Source organism: Parus major, chromosome 1A, assembly GCF_001522545.3.
Source record: "Parus major isolate Abel chromosome 1A, Parus_major1.1, whole genome shotgun sequence".
In the NCBI taxonomy this organism is placed as follows: domain Eukaryota; kingdom Metazoa; phylum Chordata; class Aves; order Passeriformes; family Paridae; genus Parus; species Parus major.
Genome location: NC_031773.1, coordinates 62,850,524 through 62,865,709, shown reverse-complemented (window position 1 = coordinate 62,865,709; position 15,186 = coordinate 62,850,524). Strand labels below are relative to the sequence as shown.

Sequence of the window (15,186 nt, the reverse complement as noted above, 5' to 3'; positions counted from 1 at the left end):
GGATAATCAGGGCTGAATGTTTAATTATGGCACTACACATGATAGCCACAAGATTTGTCACTCTGGTCATGTGAAAGAACACCACTAGACGAACTTCTACTAATTAAGCACTCTGTTTCTCTTCCTTCTCAAAACTGGAAGGATGTATAAATATGGGAAATCACTTATGTTAATGCAAAATAGAGACATTTTTGGAATCTTAAATAATCTGAGTTGAACCTCAATCTTTGTGGCTCTGGCCTTGTTTTATCCAGCTCAGTTTGCCAGTCTGTAATCTCATCCTGCTTTGGAGCCTGGAAATGTTCTTGCTCACAATCTCAAAGCAGAGCAGATGTTGCATAAATAGAAAATAGGTTGTGTGCACAACCTAATCTAAGCACAGGACACAGAAGGAGGTTTGGATGAATGTAAGCTAATCAGGGCACAGATCTGCTATATTTTGGGACTTAAGACCAAATTTTTTTCCAACTATATTGTACTTGGCAGATCCCAAATATGCCATTCATATTTTCCCACTGCATTGCTTGTGTTTTTTTTTTTAATTTGTTGAGAATAAAGTAATGCCTGTCAGCTCAAGATCACCAAATGGTTGGTAAAAGTTGATCTATTCCATCCTTTCTTCCATGTTTGACAGATTTCTGCATCCAGTGATGTTATTCCAGGTCCACAATAATCAACATTCAGAAATTCATCTTTTAGATTCCCTCAAAGGAATTAATAAAGCCAAATCACTTAGCTTACTTAGTTGTATCTACCTTTCCTACTGTAGGATGCAGAGTCTCCTTCAACCTGACTCTATGGCTTCAATAAAATACCTTTATTAACTATCAGAAAGGCCCAAGTAGAAATTTGGTAAAACCCCAGCCTATTTACCATCCCACTTTTGCCATGGTTGCTATTGCATCAGTTGTTTTCTTAATAAAATTAGGTGCCATATTTTCAGTTCTTCTAATGCTATCCCAAATTATTTATACAAGAATGAACTGTGATTGTGCCAAAGTGTATTATGTAGGGACAATGTGTCTGCTTACAGTATTTTGTGTTTAGAAAACACAACACTGCAAACTAGATGCCTCTGTCAAGTTTTCTTTCTTCTGCTGATGCATATACATGTATTTATTTTTCAAGTGTTACCCACAGAATGAGTTTCATGTGTAAATGTTACTGCCTTCATGGTGAAACCACAGCCATGCACAACAGCTATCATCATAGGTGATTCCACAGACACAGTAATTAAAATTTGGAAGGGGTATTGTTGGTTCAGATGCCTGTGCTCACTGCTCAACAGGTTTGCAGTTACTTGGGGCTTCAGCAGAACTCAGAAGTGCTTTCAGAAATCTGACACACTGAATGTAATTTTAAGACATTCTTTGTATTGCTGACTTCATCTTTAATTATTATAAGTTAATTATTTTTAAAATTTATCATCTTGGAGCTGGAAAGCAGAAAGATCAGGTTTATTTCTTGCTTTTTGTGCGTTTCCATGCTAAAGTCAAGGTTTCATGCAACAAGGCAAATATTTTTATGCAGATGCAAAACTAATCAACCAAACATGAAAATACTCCTATGGGGTTTCCTGGAGGCCTTCCTGGGGATACTGCAATGCAAATAATATATAATGCAAATAATAAATAATACAGTATAAGTACTGTAAGACAGTAGGATTCAGCTAGGAATGGAACATATTGGGTGGTCCATGTGAGCTGGTACTACCATCCTTTTTATGATGCTTGAAATCTCATGCTTTTGCTGCCTGGATCAACTATCAGGCTTTTTTTTTACTCTCACAAAGTTCTTCTATACAGTGCTCCATTAAAATGCATGTTTCCTCACAGATGATGTCATTTAAGCGGAAAAGAATTGTAAATCCTTCTTTGGCCTCCTGTAGTTTTTTTTCCTCTGTTGCTGGCTGAGCTCAAACTACTTCTATTTCCAATAGGGTATTTATAAGTATTCAATATGATTATTTTTATCAGCACATCAACAGTACTCTGTGTAATTAGGGAGTATCCAGCACTGTGCTACACAGTGATTGTATTTGCACCATTTTTCTCCCTGTGATTTGCCATTTTCCCAGTACAAAGCAAGTGACAGAGAGGGAACTTCCATTGCAATGCTAGGAAAATCAAGGAGAGCAAGTTTACTGGGGAGAGTACAAATAGCTTTTCTCTTCTCCCAGGTAATGACTTGAAGATAGATCTGCAGTGCAGCAACATGAGGTCCATCTTTTTGTCACCTCCAAATGAGGTTCCTGTGGCATGCTGGCAAGGGGGAACCAGTGGGCTGCTTGTGGACAGGCACTGGCACTTTGTTTGTTTGCAGCCCGCTTTGTTTGCAGGATGGAAGCAGAGGAGCCTGCTGCATCCCAGCCTGCTCTGCATTCCAGCAAGTTCCCAGTACTTACAGTGGAAAGTTTCCAGAAAGGTTTGGGACCCTATTACCTTCTCTTGTTGGGTCCTGGCTGAGCCTACAGCAAGGCAGGGAGGAAACTGAGGTTCAAAGAGTAAAGGTGCTGGTAAAGTATAAAACACCTTGGCATATATACCACACCCCCCCTTTTCTTCTTCCTCCTCCTCCATCCCTAAATCTGCTGAGAAAGGTAAGGGATCAGATTGATACATTTGAGTGATCCATATCTTTTTAATTTTTAATGATTGGGCATTTACACTTTCATCATACACAGAAGAAGAAACATAACTATGAAGCAAGAAGCATTCCCAGCTGAATAAGTTTATTTTTATTTTACTTCATTCTGTTTCAGGGGCAAAACAGTTTAGCTTCCCAACACAATGTCTGCAATTTTATCATAAAGCTTACAATATGTAGCAAGTCTTGAAAAGCCCTGTTGTGAGATAAAATAAATGTGTAAGAATCTCTACCTCCACTTTTTTTTTAAAAAAAATACATTTTTTGCTACAAGGAATTGCAGTGAAAAACTTGAAAATATGACATGGGGGCAGCCTAAAGAAGTTAGAGAAAGATAAAACAAAAGCCTCTCAAATGCATTGGAAGGCATTGGTTTAGGGGTTTTGTTTGTTTGTGTTTCTAAGCATTATTGTTTATGGTGAATCTTAGGATTTTAAGTGTGGTCTGATGACCTTTGGGTAGTTGGGCAGTACCAAAAATATCGTTCAGACCCTCTCCTCAAGTTGTTTCATTTCTCCTCTGGCAGATCAGTGTGCTTGGTCTTTCCCTTTCCCTGGGCTCTTGGCAGGTCCTGGCAGTGTTCCCTTACTGTGACTGTGGAGGTCTTGGCTTTTCTGTGATCCTGGTAAAACCAGTGAAAAAAAAGGTGTCTGGCAGAGCAAAGCACTCTAGTCCTGCTTTTCCCTCTCCCCCAGCTCAACCTCCATCATTTCCCAGCGTGTCTCTTCACTTGGATTTGGCTCTGGGAACAGTGAGTTGTCTGAAGAGTCACTTGTCTTTAGCATTATACTTTTAGGAGAACAGAAAGCAAATGACACAGAGAATAAAATAAGTATTTAAGCAAATATTCTAATCTCACTTGGGGCAGTTTGACAAAATATGAAAGCATACCACGTACAAATGTGTCTGCACAGCATCACTGTCATTCTCATTTGCTTGAGCATCCCTGGAGATATTTAAAAGGAAGGTGGATATGGCAAATGTGGTTCAGTGGTGGACCAATGTTAGGATAATGGTTGGACTCAATGAGCTTCAAGGTCCTTTCCAGCCTGTAAGATTCTGGGATTCTCTGATTTTAGGAAAGGTTGTGCTTTTGATTTGCACCATATCTCAGCTCATGGCAGCTGCATGTGTGACCAAACCTCCTTGTTCTGCAGATCCCACAGGTTTTTAGAAGAGCCTCTGCAGCTGAGCAACTCCCTGCTCACAACACAATGTGAGCACCAAGGCCTCAAATGCTAATTCTTCAGTTTCACCTGAAGGCATGGCTTGCCAAATTTCAGCCTGTTTCTGATCCATGATGGAGCAATGAAAGCAGCAGTGCTTTCTAGAGGTAACCAATGCTGTAACCCGAACCAGGAAAAGAAATTGTGTCCTAGCCTGTTGCTAATTTCAAATTCTATGCAAAAGTTTGAATAGGTTTTTTCTTTTCTTCAGACAATGTGACTATGACCTTTTTTCATCAAAAGGAAAGAAGCAGCAGCAACAATAATTTACATCAGGGCATTGTCAATTTGTACCATTGGTGAATTTAAAACAACTTCAAAAATGAAAAAAAAAGCAAACAAACCCAACCAAAACCTATTTGACTGTAGGAACAGTAATTTCCAGATCATTTCTTAATTTCTGTGAGCAAATTTCCTCCAGTTTAGGAAATTCAGAGTTGTTTCCGTTTTGATAAGAATGGAACATCTATTCAACAGACAATAGAAGCTGTTTAAACCTGTTAAATACTATGAAATAGATGTGTACAGCTAATTAAGGTATGTGTTGAATAGTAATTATGTCATCCTGAGGGATTTACAAATAGACTCTAGTTAAAATTTGATTCAATCTTTTATCATTCACAGAAGGTGCAAATTATTATTCATTTTATCTGCTCTGATTTCAGTTCTAAAGGTAATCCAGAAAAAAGGGAGAGGGATTTCTGTTTTATCAGCATTGTTTAAGAACTAAGATCCCTTAATTGTCGCACTGTACCAATAGTCTGCTACTCAACTCACTGAAGCAGTCATTCAGCTTTGAAACTAACAATTTACCCTCCAAGCAAAGAGAGATACAAGGAAAAGTGTTTAGTCAGCAAGCAAATACACCAAATTGTATGTTTTGGCTTTTGTTGGTGTTCATGTTTCAGAGCTGCACAAATGTGAGTCATTTACACAATGCCTTTCAATCAAAGGCATCAAAGCAAAGGAGACAGATTTCACAAGAAAATTAAAGAAAAAAAAAAAGGCAAAGGTGAAATTATTTATGGGATCCAGTTCCTTTAGGCTTCTGGAACCTCCTTCCAGATTTATACAGCATGAATAGACTCCCAGTCTTACTCCTTTATGCAGTATCTCATCATACTAATGAAAAACTAGATAAGATTCCTGATAACTTTGTTGAAGTATATTATAAATTCTTTTACAAGGAAGCTTCTGCTGTGTTTCTAGATTTATAACAATAATTGGCAATCCCCATAATTACCATTAAAGCTGGCCAAAAATGGAAAAAAAAAAACAAACAAACCAAAAAACTGTTTCATGAAATATTTTTATATTTTTGCATCTTGGAATGAAAGATGTATCTTTCAAGGAAATGATGTCTTGCCCTGCTTAATGCCAACCAGTTCTGAGGAGCAGCCACCTCTGAGGGCAGCAACCACCCAGCAGCTCTTAGAAATGGTGTGCAGTCCTTTAAGTTGAGCTTAAACAAAATTGCTGTGCTTCCTTGGAAAAATTATCCAGGTGTAAAACCTAATTTGCTGTGTCGTGATTTCATCTTTCTAGTGGAAGTGGCGTTTTGGTGAGGTGTATAGAAGAATCCACATTATCTTTGGTTGGTTGGCTTGGTTTTCTTTAGGAGAGACAAATGGGCTTGACATAACTTGTTTTCTCTGCACATCCCATCATATTTAATCTTTTGATGCAGCTGCTTGCTTGCAGTACAGTTTGGAATACTACCCACTGAAAAACTGGTTTCTTGGAATCTATAAGAGAACTACCATATTTATGCATCTTTTTTTTTTTTCATGCAGACTTTTAGAGTGTTTAATAGGGGTGGCAAGCACTGTAATAGAAGTGGAAAGTGTTCCCAGTTCTTAGCAAGATAAGAAAATGTTGTTTCTTATCTGTGATTTGAAAAGAGATGAAGGGTCAGTGAGGTAAAGATATGTGAAAGCTCTTTCACACTTGGTAAGAACTACAGAGGAGGAATGTTTCTCACTGGTGGCTTGTTTGAGTGGAAAAGAAGAGAAAGAGGCAGCTCCTAAGTAAAGGGAAAGGATAAGAAAAAATGTCAAGTAAAATCAGGGAAATTTGTTGGTTTATTTGCTTAAAGATACAGGTACACAGCTCTGAGATGATTGCCACAAAGAAAAGAGCAAGTCAAGCTGAGGGCAGCTTTCAGTGCTTGCCTGTTGTTGATACTTTGGGATTTATAAAAATTCATAAGGATTTAGAGATGGCTGAGAGGAGCAAGGAGAGTGGGATGGGCTCTAAACCACCTTCAGATTTAGGGGATTGCATAGGAATATAGGGCAGTCTGCTGGTCCCCAGGTGTAGCTTACACCAGGGCTTGCCTTGCCATCCCACCTGACTCCAGGCAGCTGTGTCAGAGAGGGCACAAGTGTGAGTTGTGCTCAAATGGGGAATATTTCAGGCTATGCCTGTCCCATCCAGTGGAGCTCCTTGGAAGTTGTTTTTCACCACAGTGCTTGCAGGAGCTATGAGGATGGGCAAAGTTTGATTTCAAGACTCAGAATGCATGTGCCAGACTTAGTAGTGGGGGCTGGTTGGGTCTGCAGCAACTTAAATAAATTCTTTTCCTCCTCATCCTCAGCAGATTTGTAGGTTATCATCTGATGTAGGATGTAGGAACTTTTGTATACCTGGCCTGTGCTGGCATTTGGGCTGGGAGAGAGCAGATGCCCCTGACTCTGTCTTCTTCTGCAGAAAGGAGAGGGGAGCTTCCCAACGTGCCTTTTGGGAGTTTTTATTTTGGTTGTGGTTTGTTGGGGGTTTTTTGGTTGGTTTTTTTGAATTTTTTTGTTGGGTTTTTTGTTTTGGTTTGTTGTTTTTTTTTTTCTTTTGGTGGCAGTACAATAACAGTGCATGTATTTCATTACTGTGGTGAAAATTCACCAAAAAGTGAGAGGTGCATGTCCTTTGTTGAGAGGAATAATGTCATCTCATGGGCCTGGGGACTAGTGCTGTGAAGTGAGAGCCTAAAAAATTCCTGAGTGTGAAGTGAGATTCCTAAAAAATTCCTATCTAGAGATTAAGTCCTATGAGGAGTGGCTGAGGGAGCTGGGGTTGTTTATCCTGGAGAAAAGGAGGCTCAGAGGGACTTCATCACTCTTTGAACTCCCTGACAGGAAGGTACAGCCAGGTGGGGGCCAGCCTCTTCTCCCAAGCAGCAGTGACAGGACAAGAGGACATGGCTTTAAGCTACACCAAGGGAGGTCCAGTTTGGCCATCAGGGGGAATTTCCTGACATAAGGGGTTGTTAAACATTGTAATGGACTGCCCAAATGCCCTAGGAGGTGGTAGAGTCACCGTCCCTGAAGGCGTTCAAGAAACAACTACATGTGGCACTTAATGCCATGGTCCAATTGACAAGGTGGTGATCAAAGGTTGGACTTGGTGATCTCAGAGTGCTGTTCCAATCTAAATGATTCTGTGATTCTTTCACTCTTGGAGAAAAAAATTATTTTCTCTTTAGTAATTAGAATACATGAGAAATGTGTGACCAGCCTTTGTCCTGTTAGACCGAAGGCTACAAGCTTAACTAGCTTTCAACATGAATGGGAAAGGAAATCTTGTCCTCCTATTATTCTTCCTGGGATATGTGCACAGGTTTTGTTCTTTGACAGATGAATACATGAGCTAAAATTTTGGAGCATCATACTTAAAACTTTCATTTTACTTTTGTGCTGAAGAGTGGAAGTAGCTAAAATAACTGGTAGTGCATGTAAGTTTTTTTTTTTCTGAGCTTCTAATAGTAGCAGATTTCAAAAATTATTTTTTGAATACATTTTTGAGCTGGTGGAATGCTTGAAAGATTCATTTCTAACAGAATTTGCATTCCATGTAATTAGGATTTAATGACATGGTATAACACAGGCAGAAGGGTTTCTGAGTGTATGACACTCCTTCTCCATGGCACAGTAGTATTTCATCTTAATTTTTGGTTGCATGCTAAGAAATCAATATGTAAAGCAAGAGAGTAGAGATACTTAAAAGGAAAGCATCAGAGAAGCTGAATAGTCATGTATTGGGATAATATTTAAAACTAGAATATTTCTGAGTAGGAAAGGGCTTCAGAATTGGGCAATTCACAAACCACTTCTTCCCTTCCAACAGCTAATTCAGAGGCAGCAATTGTGTGAGCAGCCCCTTGGCAAGAGGACCAAGTGTAGTTTGTGACAGAATTGAATGGAGATGATCCCAAGCTGAAAGTCAAAACAGGATCTTCCTTTAAGTTCACCGAGTGACCTGCAATTTCATTTCAGCATCTAACACAGGTAAGAGATCTCTACAGAATCTGCATCTGCATTTCCCAAGGTGTTTTAATATCCCAGTCATAACTCTTGTTCTTCAGTGCCTGCAGGTTTGGAAACTACTGATGCAGTGCCAGGGACTAGAATCCAGGTTTTGTGTAGTTTTATTGGGCATTAAGGTATTTCTTGGTAAAGTCAACTCAGAGAGTTCTGATGCATTTGTCAACAATCCTACACCAAGGAGTTTATACCCAGCATATTATTTGAACCACAATTTAAGATTAAATTTTTAAAACTTTAAGAAAAAAATGAAGATTAAAAGAGAACTGTTGCTTGAGACTTTGTATCTCATTTCCAAGTAAATCAAGAGAGATTTGTTTGAGTTAAGCAAGAGGTCTACATCAAGGTGGGAAGTATTGTTAGCTCTTGGCCTCCTGCTGGAGCAGATTCCTGTGTTGCTGTTACAGAATATACAACAAAAACCCCAACCAATCAAGCCCTGAGACATTCCAGCTTGCCTTTTGAAGTGTGTACAGAAAACAGGGATCTAGCTGAGAGAGGGTACCTGTCCCATCCTGGCTGGGCCAGCTGCTGGCAGCTGTGTGGCAAATTGATGTTACTGAGCTGATGGGCAGAGCCCTTCCAGAAGGCACTGAGGGTGGGAATGAGCCACATGTTGCAAGTCCCCAGCCTGAAGCTTCCTTCTTGATCTCTCTTCATTTCTATAGGCTTGCTCTTGGCAAGAGGTGCCAGATTCCTATGTAGACCTGAACTTTTCCTTTTATTCTTTATATAGAATAACTGTGCAGTCCATATAAAATGCTCTGCCATGTGAGTTACTTGAGAAGTCATGTTCCATGGGAGCAGGGGGACGTGCTCTGTTCCTGCTCACTGGAAGGACAGTATATTCAAGATCATGAAAACTGAGGGCTGATTTGCTCCATCATCATTTCATTGAGGGTGTCAACAGCAAGAAAATATGGGATTTTATTCTCTGTGGCTTAGTTTCGGTCAGAGATAGTTTCAGCCTAGTAATATCCTTCCTCCTCATGTAACATCCCCAGAAGACCTCTGCATTAAGATGTAGGCAGTGCACTGAATGTGTCCCAAACATCCTGTTGTACACCCCCAGCCCCAAGTGCTGTTTGTTCTAAGTGCCTGTGTGGATGTTTGTTGTGTGGTGTGGATGGAAGCACAGCAGTTTGTGACTTCTGCTGCTGCCACCCCCAAAATGAGGAGCTACCTCTGCAGCTGCATGGGCAATGAGAGCCAGCATGCTGCCAGGGGGCAGCAGCCACAAAAGCCACTTTCCCACAGATACTATCCTGTCCTGCCTTCAGATTATTCCTCAATCATTAGCCCTAATGAAGGGCTTTTGTCATAATGTGGGGGGGGGGGGGGAGGAAAAGAAAAAGAAAAAAAAAGAAACAGACAAGAAGGAGAAAAGATGGGGAATAGCTGGGATTATCTGTGCTGTCTCTCAGGTCCAGTGACAACACGACTACAATGGGTAGCTTTCAGGACTGCATATGGTCTTCCTTCCGAGGGAGTTGATTAAGCGACTCCGGATGAAATTGAAATCCTGTGATTTGACCTTTGTCTGGCCTGGGAGGACTGCAATTCGCATAACAATTTCCTTTTGTTCTTTGTTTGGAGTTATTAATCCAACATGAGCCTCGAATTAATCAGGGGTAGTGCGTTGTTACATTTCTAATTCACAGCTCCACTGCTTGTGTCTTTTTTAATTAAGGCCGAATGATAGCAGGCCTTAGCCCCTGATTGCAACACTTACTAACCACACATTGAGGGATGAAGAGGCTAAATAGGCAGAATGAGATTACTTCAAGGTTTCACTTAATTGTTTTTTTCCTTTAAGTAAAGAGCACTGAATGAACATTGTTAATGCCAGGCTGCCAGCATTTCTGTTCTATATGTGTTACGTGTGTGTGTGTGTGTGTGTGTGCAGGGCTGGGGGAGGTTGGGGCTGGTGCACCGAGAGCTCCAATGGCTCAAGGGTTTGTAAAACCGAAGCCTTTGGTTATTGATTTAAACCATTCCTCCCACCTCCCCTGGGGGGCAGGGGCAGGAGAAGGAGGAATAGAGTTGGAGAGCATTAAACTTTAGTTAGATGCATGGATTTTCTTGTATCCTGGGCGAACCAATTGTTTATGTAGTTTTTCTTGCTGTTTGCAGCTGGTTCAAAGGTGTAAAAGGCAGGAAGATTGAAGGCTATCAGAGATGCTAAAGAAATGTGCTGACCCACACAAAGCTCCCCAAAGCCTGGGAGTGGTAATAATTGTAATAAAATAAAGGCAAGGCACACCAGATTTTGCTCATACCAAAGGATGTCTGGGTAATTTTCAAAAGCCATTTGTAAATTTGTACTGTGAGAGCCATTCAAGGCCACAAGGGCGCAGGTGCTCTTGCAGGGGAACGGTGTAGATGATCTCAGATAGATCCTGGATAACACAGTCTGTGCCAGACACTTGGCATGCTGGAAAAGGAAATATACTATGCCCAGCCTTGCAAAATTCATTTACACAGACAGTTCTGTTAAAATAAATAAATAAATAACAATAAGGAAAGGAATAACAGGATTCATATTGCAGGTTTATGCCCAGTGTTTTGGATAGGATTTTTGTGGAGAAGAGGTTAATATTTAGGCTCCCAAACCTTCAGATGCTGAATATAGGGAAATCAAATTTAATTCCGTTTGTACCATGCACCTGCAGTATCAGATAGAGTTCTGGAATTGTGGGAAACTAACTCTTCCTGAATTATTTCACCCACCCAAGGAGCTGGAAGAGCTGTTTTCTGTGTGAAATGGTGAGCTGGTGTTTTTCATACCAGGCTGCAGATACAGAGCTGCTGTTCTAACTCTGGCATGGGATATACAGGGCAACAACACCGTTCCCACTTTTCTGAATTCTTGGTGTGTGGAGGCTGTTCCACACAGGATTATCTAAGCATGCAATGATAAAACCTCTAGCTAGATTAAGCAAAACTACGGTGTAAGCTCCAAAGGAGAAAAATGTGCCAGGTAAAAAGCTTATTTCCGTGTTTAGAAATCTAAATTTTTGACTGGGTCTGCTTTTTCAGATGAGCCTGAAAGGAACAGGCTATATTTAGCCTTCCATAGAAACATATATATTATGTGGAAACAAAAAAAAACCCAACAAAAAACAAAAACCAAGCTAACACAAATCTTCAGATCTGGCTTTCAGTTGGTGCAAAGAAGCACTGGTGACTTCTATGATCAGTAATGTCAACATGGGATTTACACTGAACTGGGTTCACAGGTTCAAAGCCATTTTCTGCACTTTCCTGCTCTTTTCTTAGGTGCTGCCTGATCCTGTGTGTCAGCATACTTCTGGTAGATTGCCAGCTCCCGTGCTGGGAGAAGTCAATGGGATAAGAAGATGCTCAGCATTAGTTGGAGTAGGGCTGCCTGACAAGCAGTTCAAGTACTGTACACATTATTTTGTTTTTCAGAAGCAGTTTTGATGCTGTTACTTTAAATGACACCTTATTCTGCAGCTGAGTCACACTTTGCATGGAGAAAATAGGATTAAGCACACAAGAATCTGGCCATCTATTACTTACTGTTTATCTCTACTTAAAGACTGAATGCTTCACATTTGTCCACCTTGTTCTCTTTTTCCTAGAAATCTTTGCAGGCCAGGGTGTGTTTGTTTATAGCAGACCTGATTCCAGAATTGAAATCTATTTTCAGTGCTGTTCTGTCTCTTAAATTTGCATCCTTCTTTTTTTTTTTTTTTCATATTATTGTTTGAATGTTCACTGTTGTTGATTTAAAGGTGTCACATTACACTTCTAAAGGCTCTCAGGATCCATGTGTTTCTTATATGAGTGTTCTGAATAATATCTTAAACCCCAAAGCCTGTTCTGTCCTGTGTCCTGTTTAAACCTCATGCAGTGGTCATTCAAACTCTTATATTTGGAGTACTTCTAAAATCTTCTTTTCTTGTGCAGCATAATGTTCAGTATTGATGTATTCAGTGGCTCTCCTCAACAAACTTACAATACCATTTCGTGCTTTGAGATGCTGAAAGATGAAAGAAGTTGTATAAACAGATGGCAGTGGAATTACAGTGGTTCTTGAAATGGTTAACCCTTGCTGCAAACTGTCTTGCAGGAGCTTGCTAGAGCCATGTATCCTGTCAGAAGTTTTCAGCAGTTGGCTTGCTCTGTTTAATATGACATTACTCATTCCTTTCAATTATTCTGTGAAGGAAATTAGGCTTCTTGCCATTCTCAGGAACCAAAAGACCAGGTCAGGGTGCATGATAATGCTTTTCCATCCTTGTCCTAAGTGGCCATTGTTGTGCTCATTTGAGGAATAATCCTCAAAAATCTGTAGGTCTTCAATATTTGCAGCTTCACCTATCGATGCTGATGAGCCCGCAGACAAAGTAAGGAGTGACTTTTGATGCTGCTGACAGTTTTAGACAATCTGTTGCTATTTATGAAATCTTTCTGTGAGATCAGGACTTCCCTGAACTCTGCTCTAGCAGGGGTGCACTTGCCTGGGATGACAAGCCAGCCTGGTGCAGCCAAACGCCCAATTCTAGCGGTGGCGCACGGGCCGCACCTGTCCTGACACTCCTTCCCCTCGCCACCGGGGCCCAGCCCGCTCTGTACCCCTGCTCTCCTCTTTTGGATATAAGGTAGAGATCAGGATTTAATGGTCCTTTGAGCTGCCCAGCGCTCCTCCCTCGGCGCTGTCTCCCCACGATCCCCCTGCCCGCGCCCTCCCTCTCTGCCATCAATGGGAGCCTTTGATGTCGCACAAGGGAAGACTGTTGGCTAACAGTCTGGAGCTGCCTCGTTTGAGCCAACCACCACATGAAAACAAATGTGAGCCATCATATTTCATTAACTGGCTGCACCCCCCCCCATTCAAGTGCCCTTTTTTGATGTCCTGAGCGCATCCTGACAGAAATCAGGAAGATACGTGTGATTAAGGCCAGCAATAATAGTTAGTGCATTGTACTGTAAATTACCTTTCTGGGCCCTGCTACTTTATCAGCCCCACTGGCCTTGGCTTGGGTACATTTTTGACTACTCTGTATATACAGTGTATTAGCGCAATGGAGATCATTATGTGGCCTGTATTTGAGTCATTTTTATTTAAGATGCCAAACAATAAGCTGTTGATTGGGGGAACAAGAGGCGAACAATAATGTTCTGTGTCACATAATACACCACCATTTTCCAGCTTTGCTTTAGAAGGGCCCTCTTTATTGTTTTTGTATAAAAATGGTTCTTAGGAGGAGGAATATTTTGCTGAGGTATGTCATTATTTTGCAAATTTCTATTATCTCATCATGTTGTCTTCATTGTAAATTGCAGCTAATTAGGAACCTAGTTAGAGCCCCAGCTTTGAGGCTGGCTTTTTTGTGAAAAGAGCCCACCGATTACCGCACTACAAGAGAGGAAGGGAGAGAAAAAGGAGATTAATCTGGTTACCTAGGCGACACTCGCTTCCATCTGCGAGGAACAATACATTTTTGTTTCCTTGGCTCAGTTCAGATCTGTTTTGTTTAGAGGGAAAAAAAGAGAGAGAGAGAGGGAGAGGGAGAGAGAGAGAGAAGGGGAAAGAGGGAGAGGGAGAGGAGGCAGCCCCACAACAATGCTGGACTCTGTCTGGCCCCGGCTTACCCGTTTCCATCCCTCCGCAAGTTCGGGGTCTCGGGGGAGTGGGAAGATGAAAGAGATAAGCTCCAAAGTTGTCAAAGGTCATAACCTTGCCACACAAAGCCAGCAGTTTTACTTCTAAATCCCCTTCTCCGAAAAAGCACTTAATGAAATAATATACTGTGCTTCTCAACACCCTGTAGTCTTTATTAAGCAGCCAGCCCCAGAGATGGTGAATTTAGGAGCCGGTGAAAACTTGGGACTGAACAGTTGCTGACTCGGAGCGTCTACAGTAGAAGTGATGGGGATTTTCTTACAGACACAGACAACTTTTCTTCCACTTTCTTTCATTAGCACTATTGTGGCTTCCCTGACACATGTTTTAGAGCTGTCTTCACACAAAAGGCAGAGGTCTGTGAAGGCAGAGCATTCTGATTTTTTTTTTAATTTTTATTTTAAATTTCTTTTTGGTTACTTTCACAAGGTCATGCCATAGCAGACAGCAGTGACCTGTATCTTTCTTGTTGTGCATCAAACTATTAAACCCTTGTGTAGCTTTTGCATTGGGTAGACAATGCAGCCACATTATTTGCTTCTTGTTTTGGAGCAGCTTGCCAGAAAAAAGGACGGAGGTAATAACCAGAGCTGATAGAGCCTGGCTAAAAGCTCAGAAATGCTCACGAGGTCTTGAACTGAATTGGCTAAACCCATAGCCTTTTGATAAGCACAATGCTTTCTCCAGGTGTTATGTCATCATGTATAATGTTTTACTATACAGTAGCGTTATGGATGATGACATAAAGTCACAAAAATATCAAAGTTACCAATTTTAGCTTATCTGAGCTTTCCAAACCTGGACTGTGCTGATCAAATCAGAGCAAGTATCAGGTTAACAACCCTAAACCTCTTATTCTGCATTGCTTTGAAGTACTGTACTTATATTTTCTTGCTCTAAAGAAGATTCTAAGAGCTGCTTCAGTGATGTGTTGTTCCCCCTAACTGGAAATGATAATCATCAAGTTACAAAACTACAAGTGTTCAGGAGGAAAGAATGAATGAAGCTGTTTTGTTTTTTTTTGGGGTGGGGAATGTGAGACATCTTGGAAGTGAAGTCATATTTAAATTTCCATTTCTGCCACATGCTTTCTGTTGGATCTTGGCCAATTAATTTGGCCTATTTCTGCCTTGGACCTTGACCTATAAAGTAGGCAAAGCTATATTTCTCCACCACAGAGAATAACTTGAGTCTTAATTAATTAATTAGTGTTTTAAGAAGAGCTTGAGGTGCAGGGCTCTGGGTATATGTAGAACATTTAATCCTTACCTATTCTGTTTCAATACATGCCTCATTGGGTACATCTGAATGAGTTCTGAGAAGAACTCTCAAGTGAGACTTAAAT

General features: G+C 40.8%; 1 protein-coding gene across 4 annotated transcripts in view; it reads left to right on the top strand.

Moving 5' to 3' along the window:
* SOX5 (SRY-box transcription factor 5) overlaps nucleotides 1-15,186 on the top strand; it is a 618,882-nt gene that overhangs the window by 276,049 nt on the left and 327,647 nt on the right. For all 4 annotated transcript variants that reach the window (XM_015627613.1, XM_015627615.3, XM_015627614.3 and 1 more), the window contains one exon: nucleotides 7,992-8,152. The gene's annotated coding sequence lies outside the window, so the exon portion shown is untranslated. The remainder of the gene's footprint in view (nucleotides 1-7,991; nucleotides 8,153-15,186) is intronic.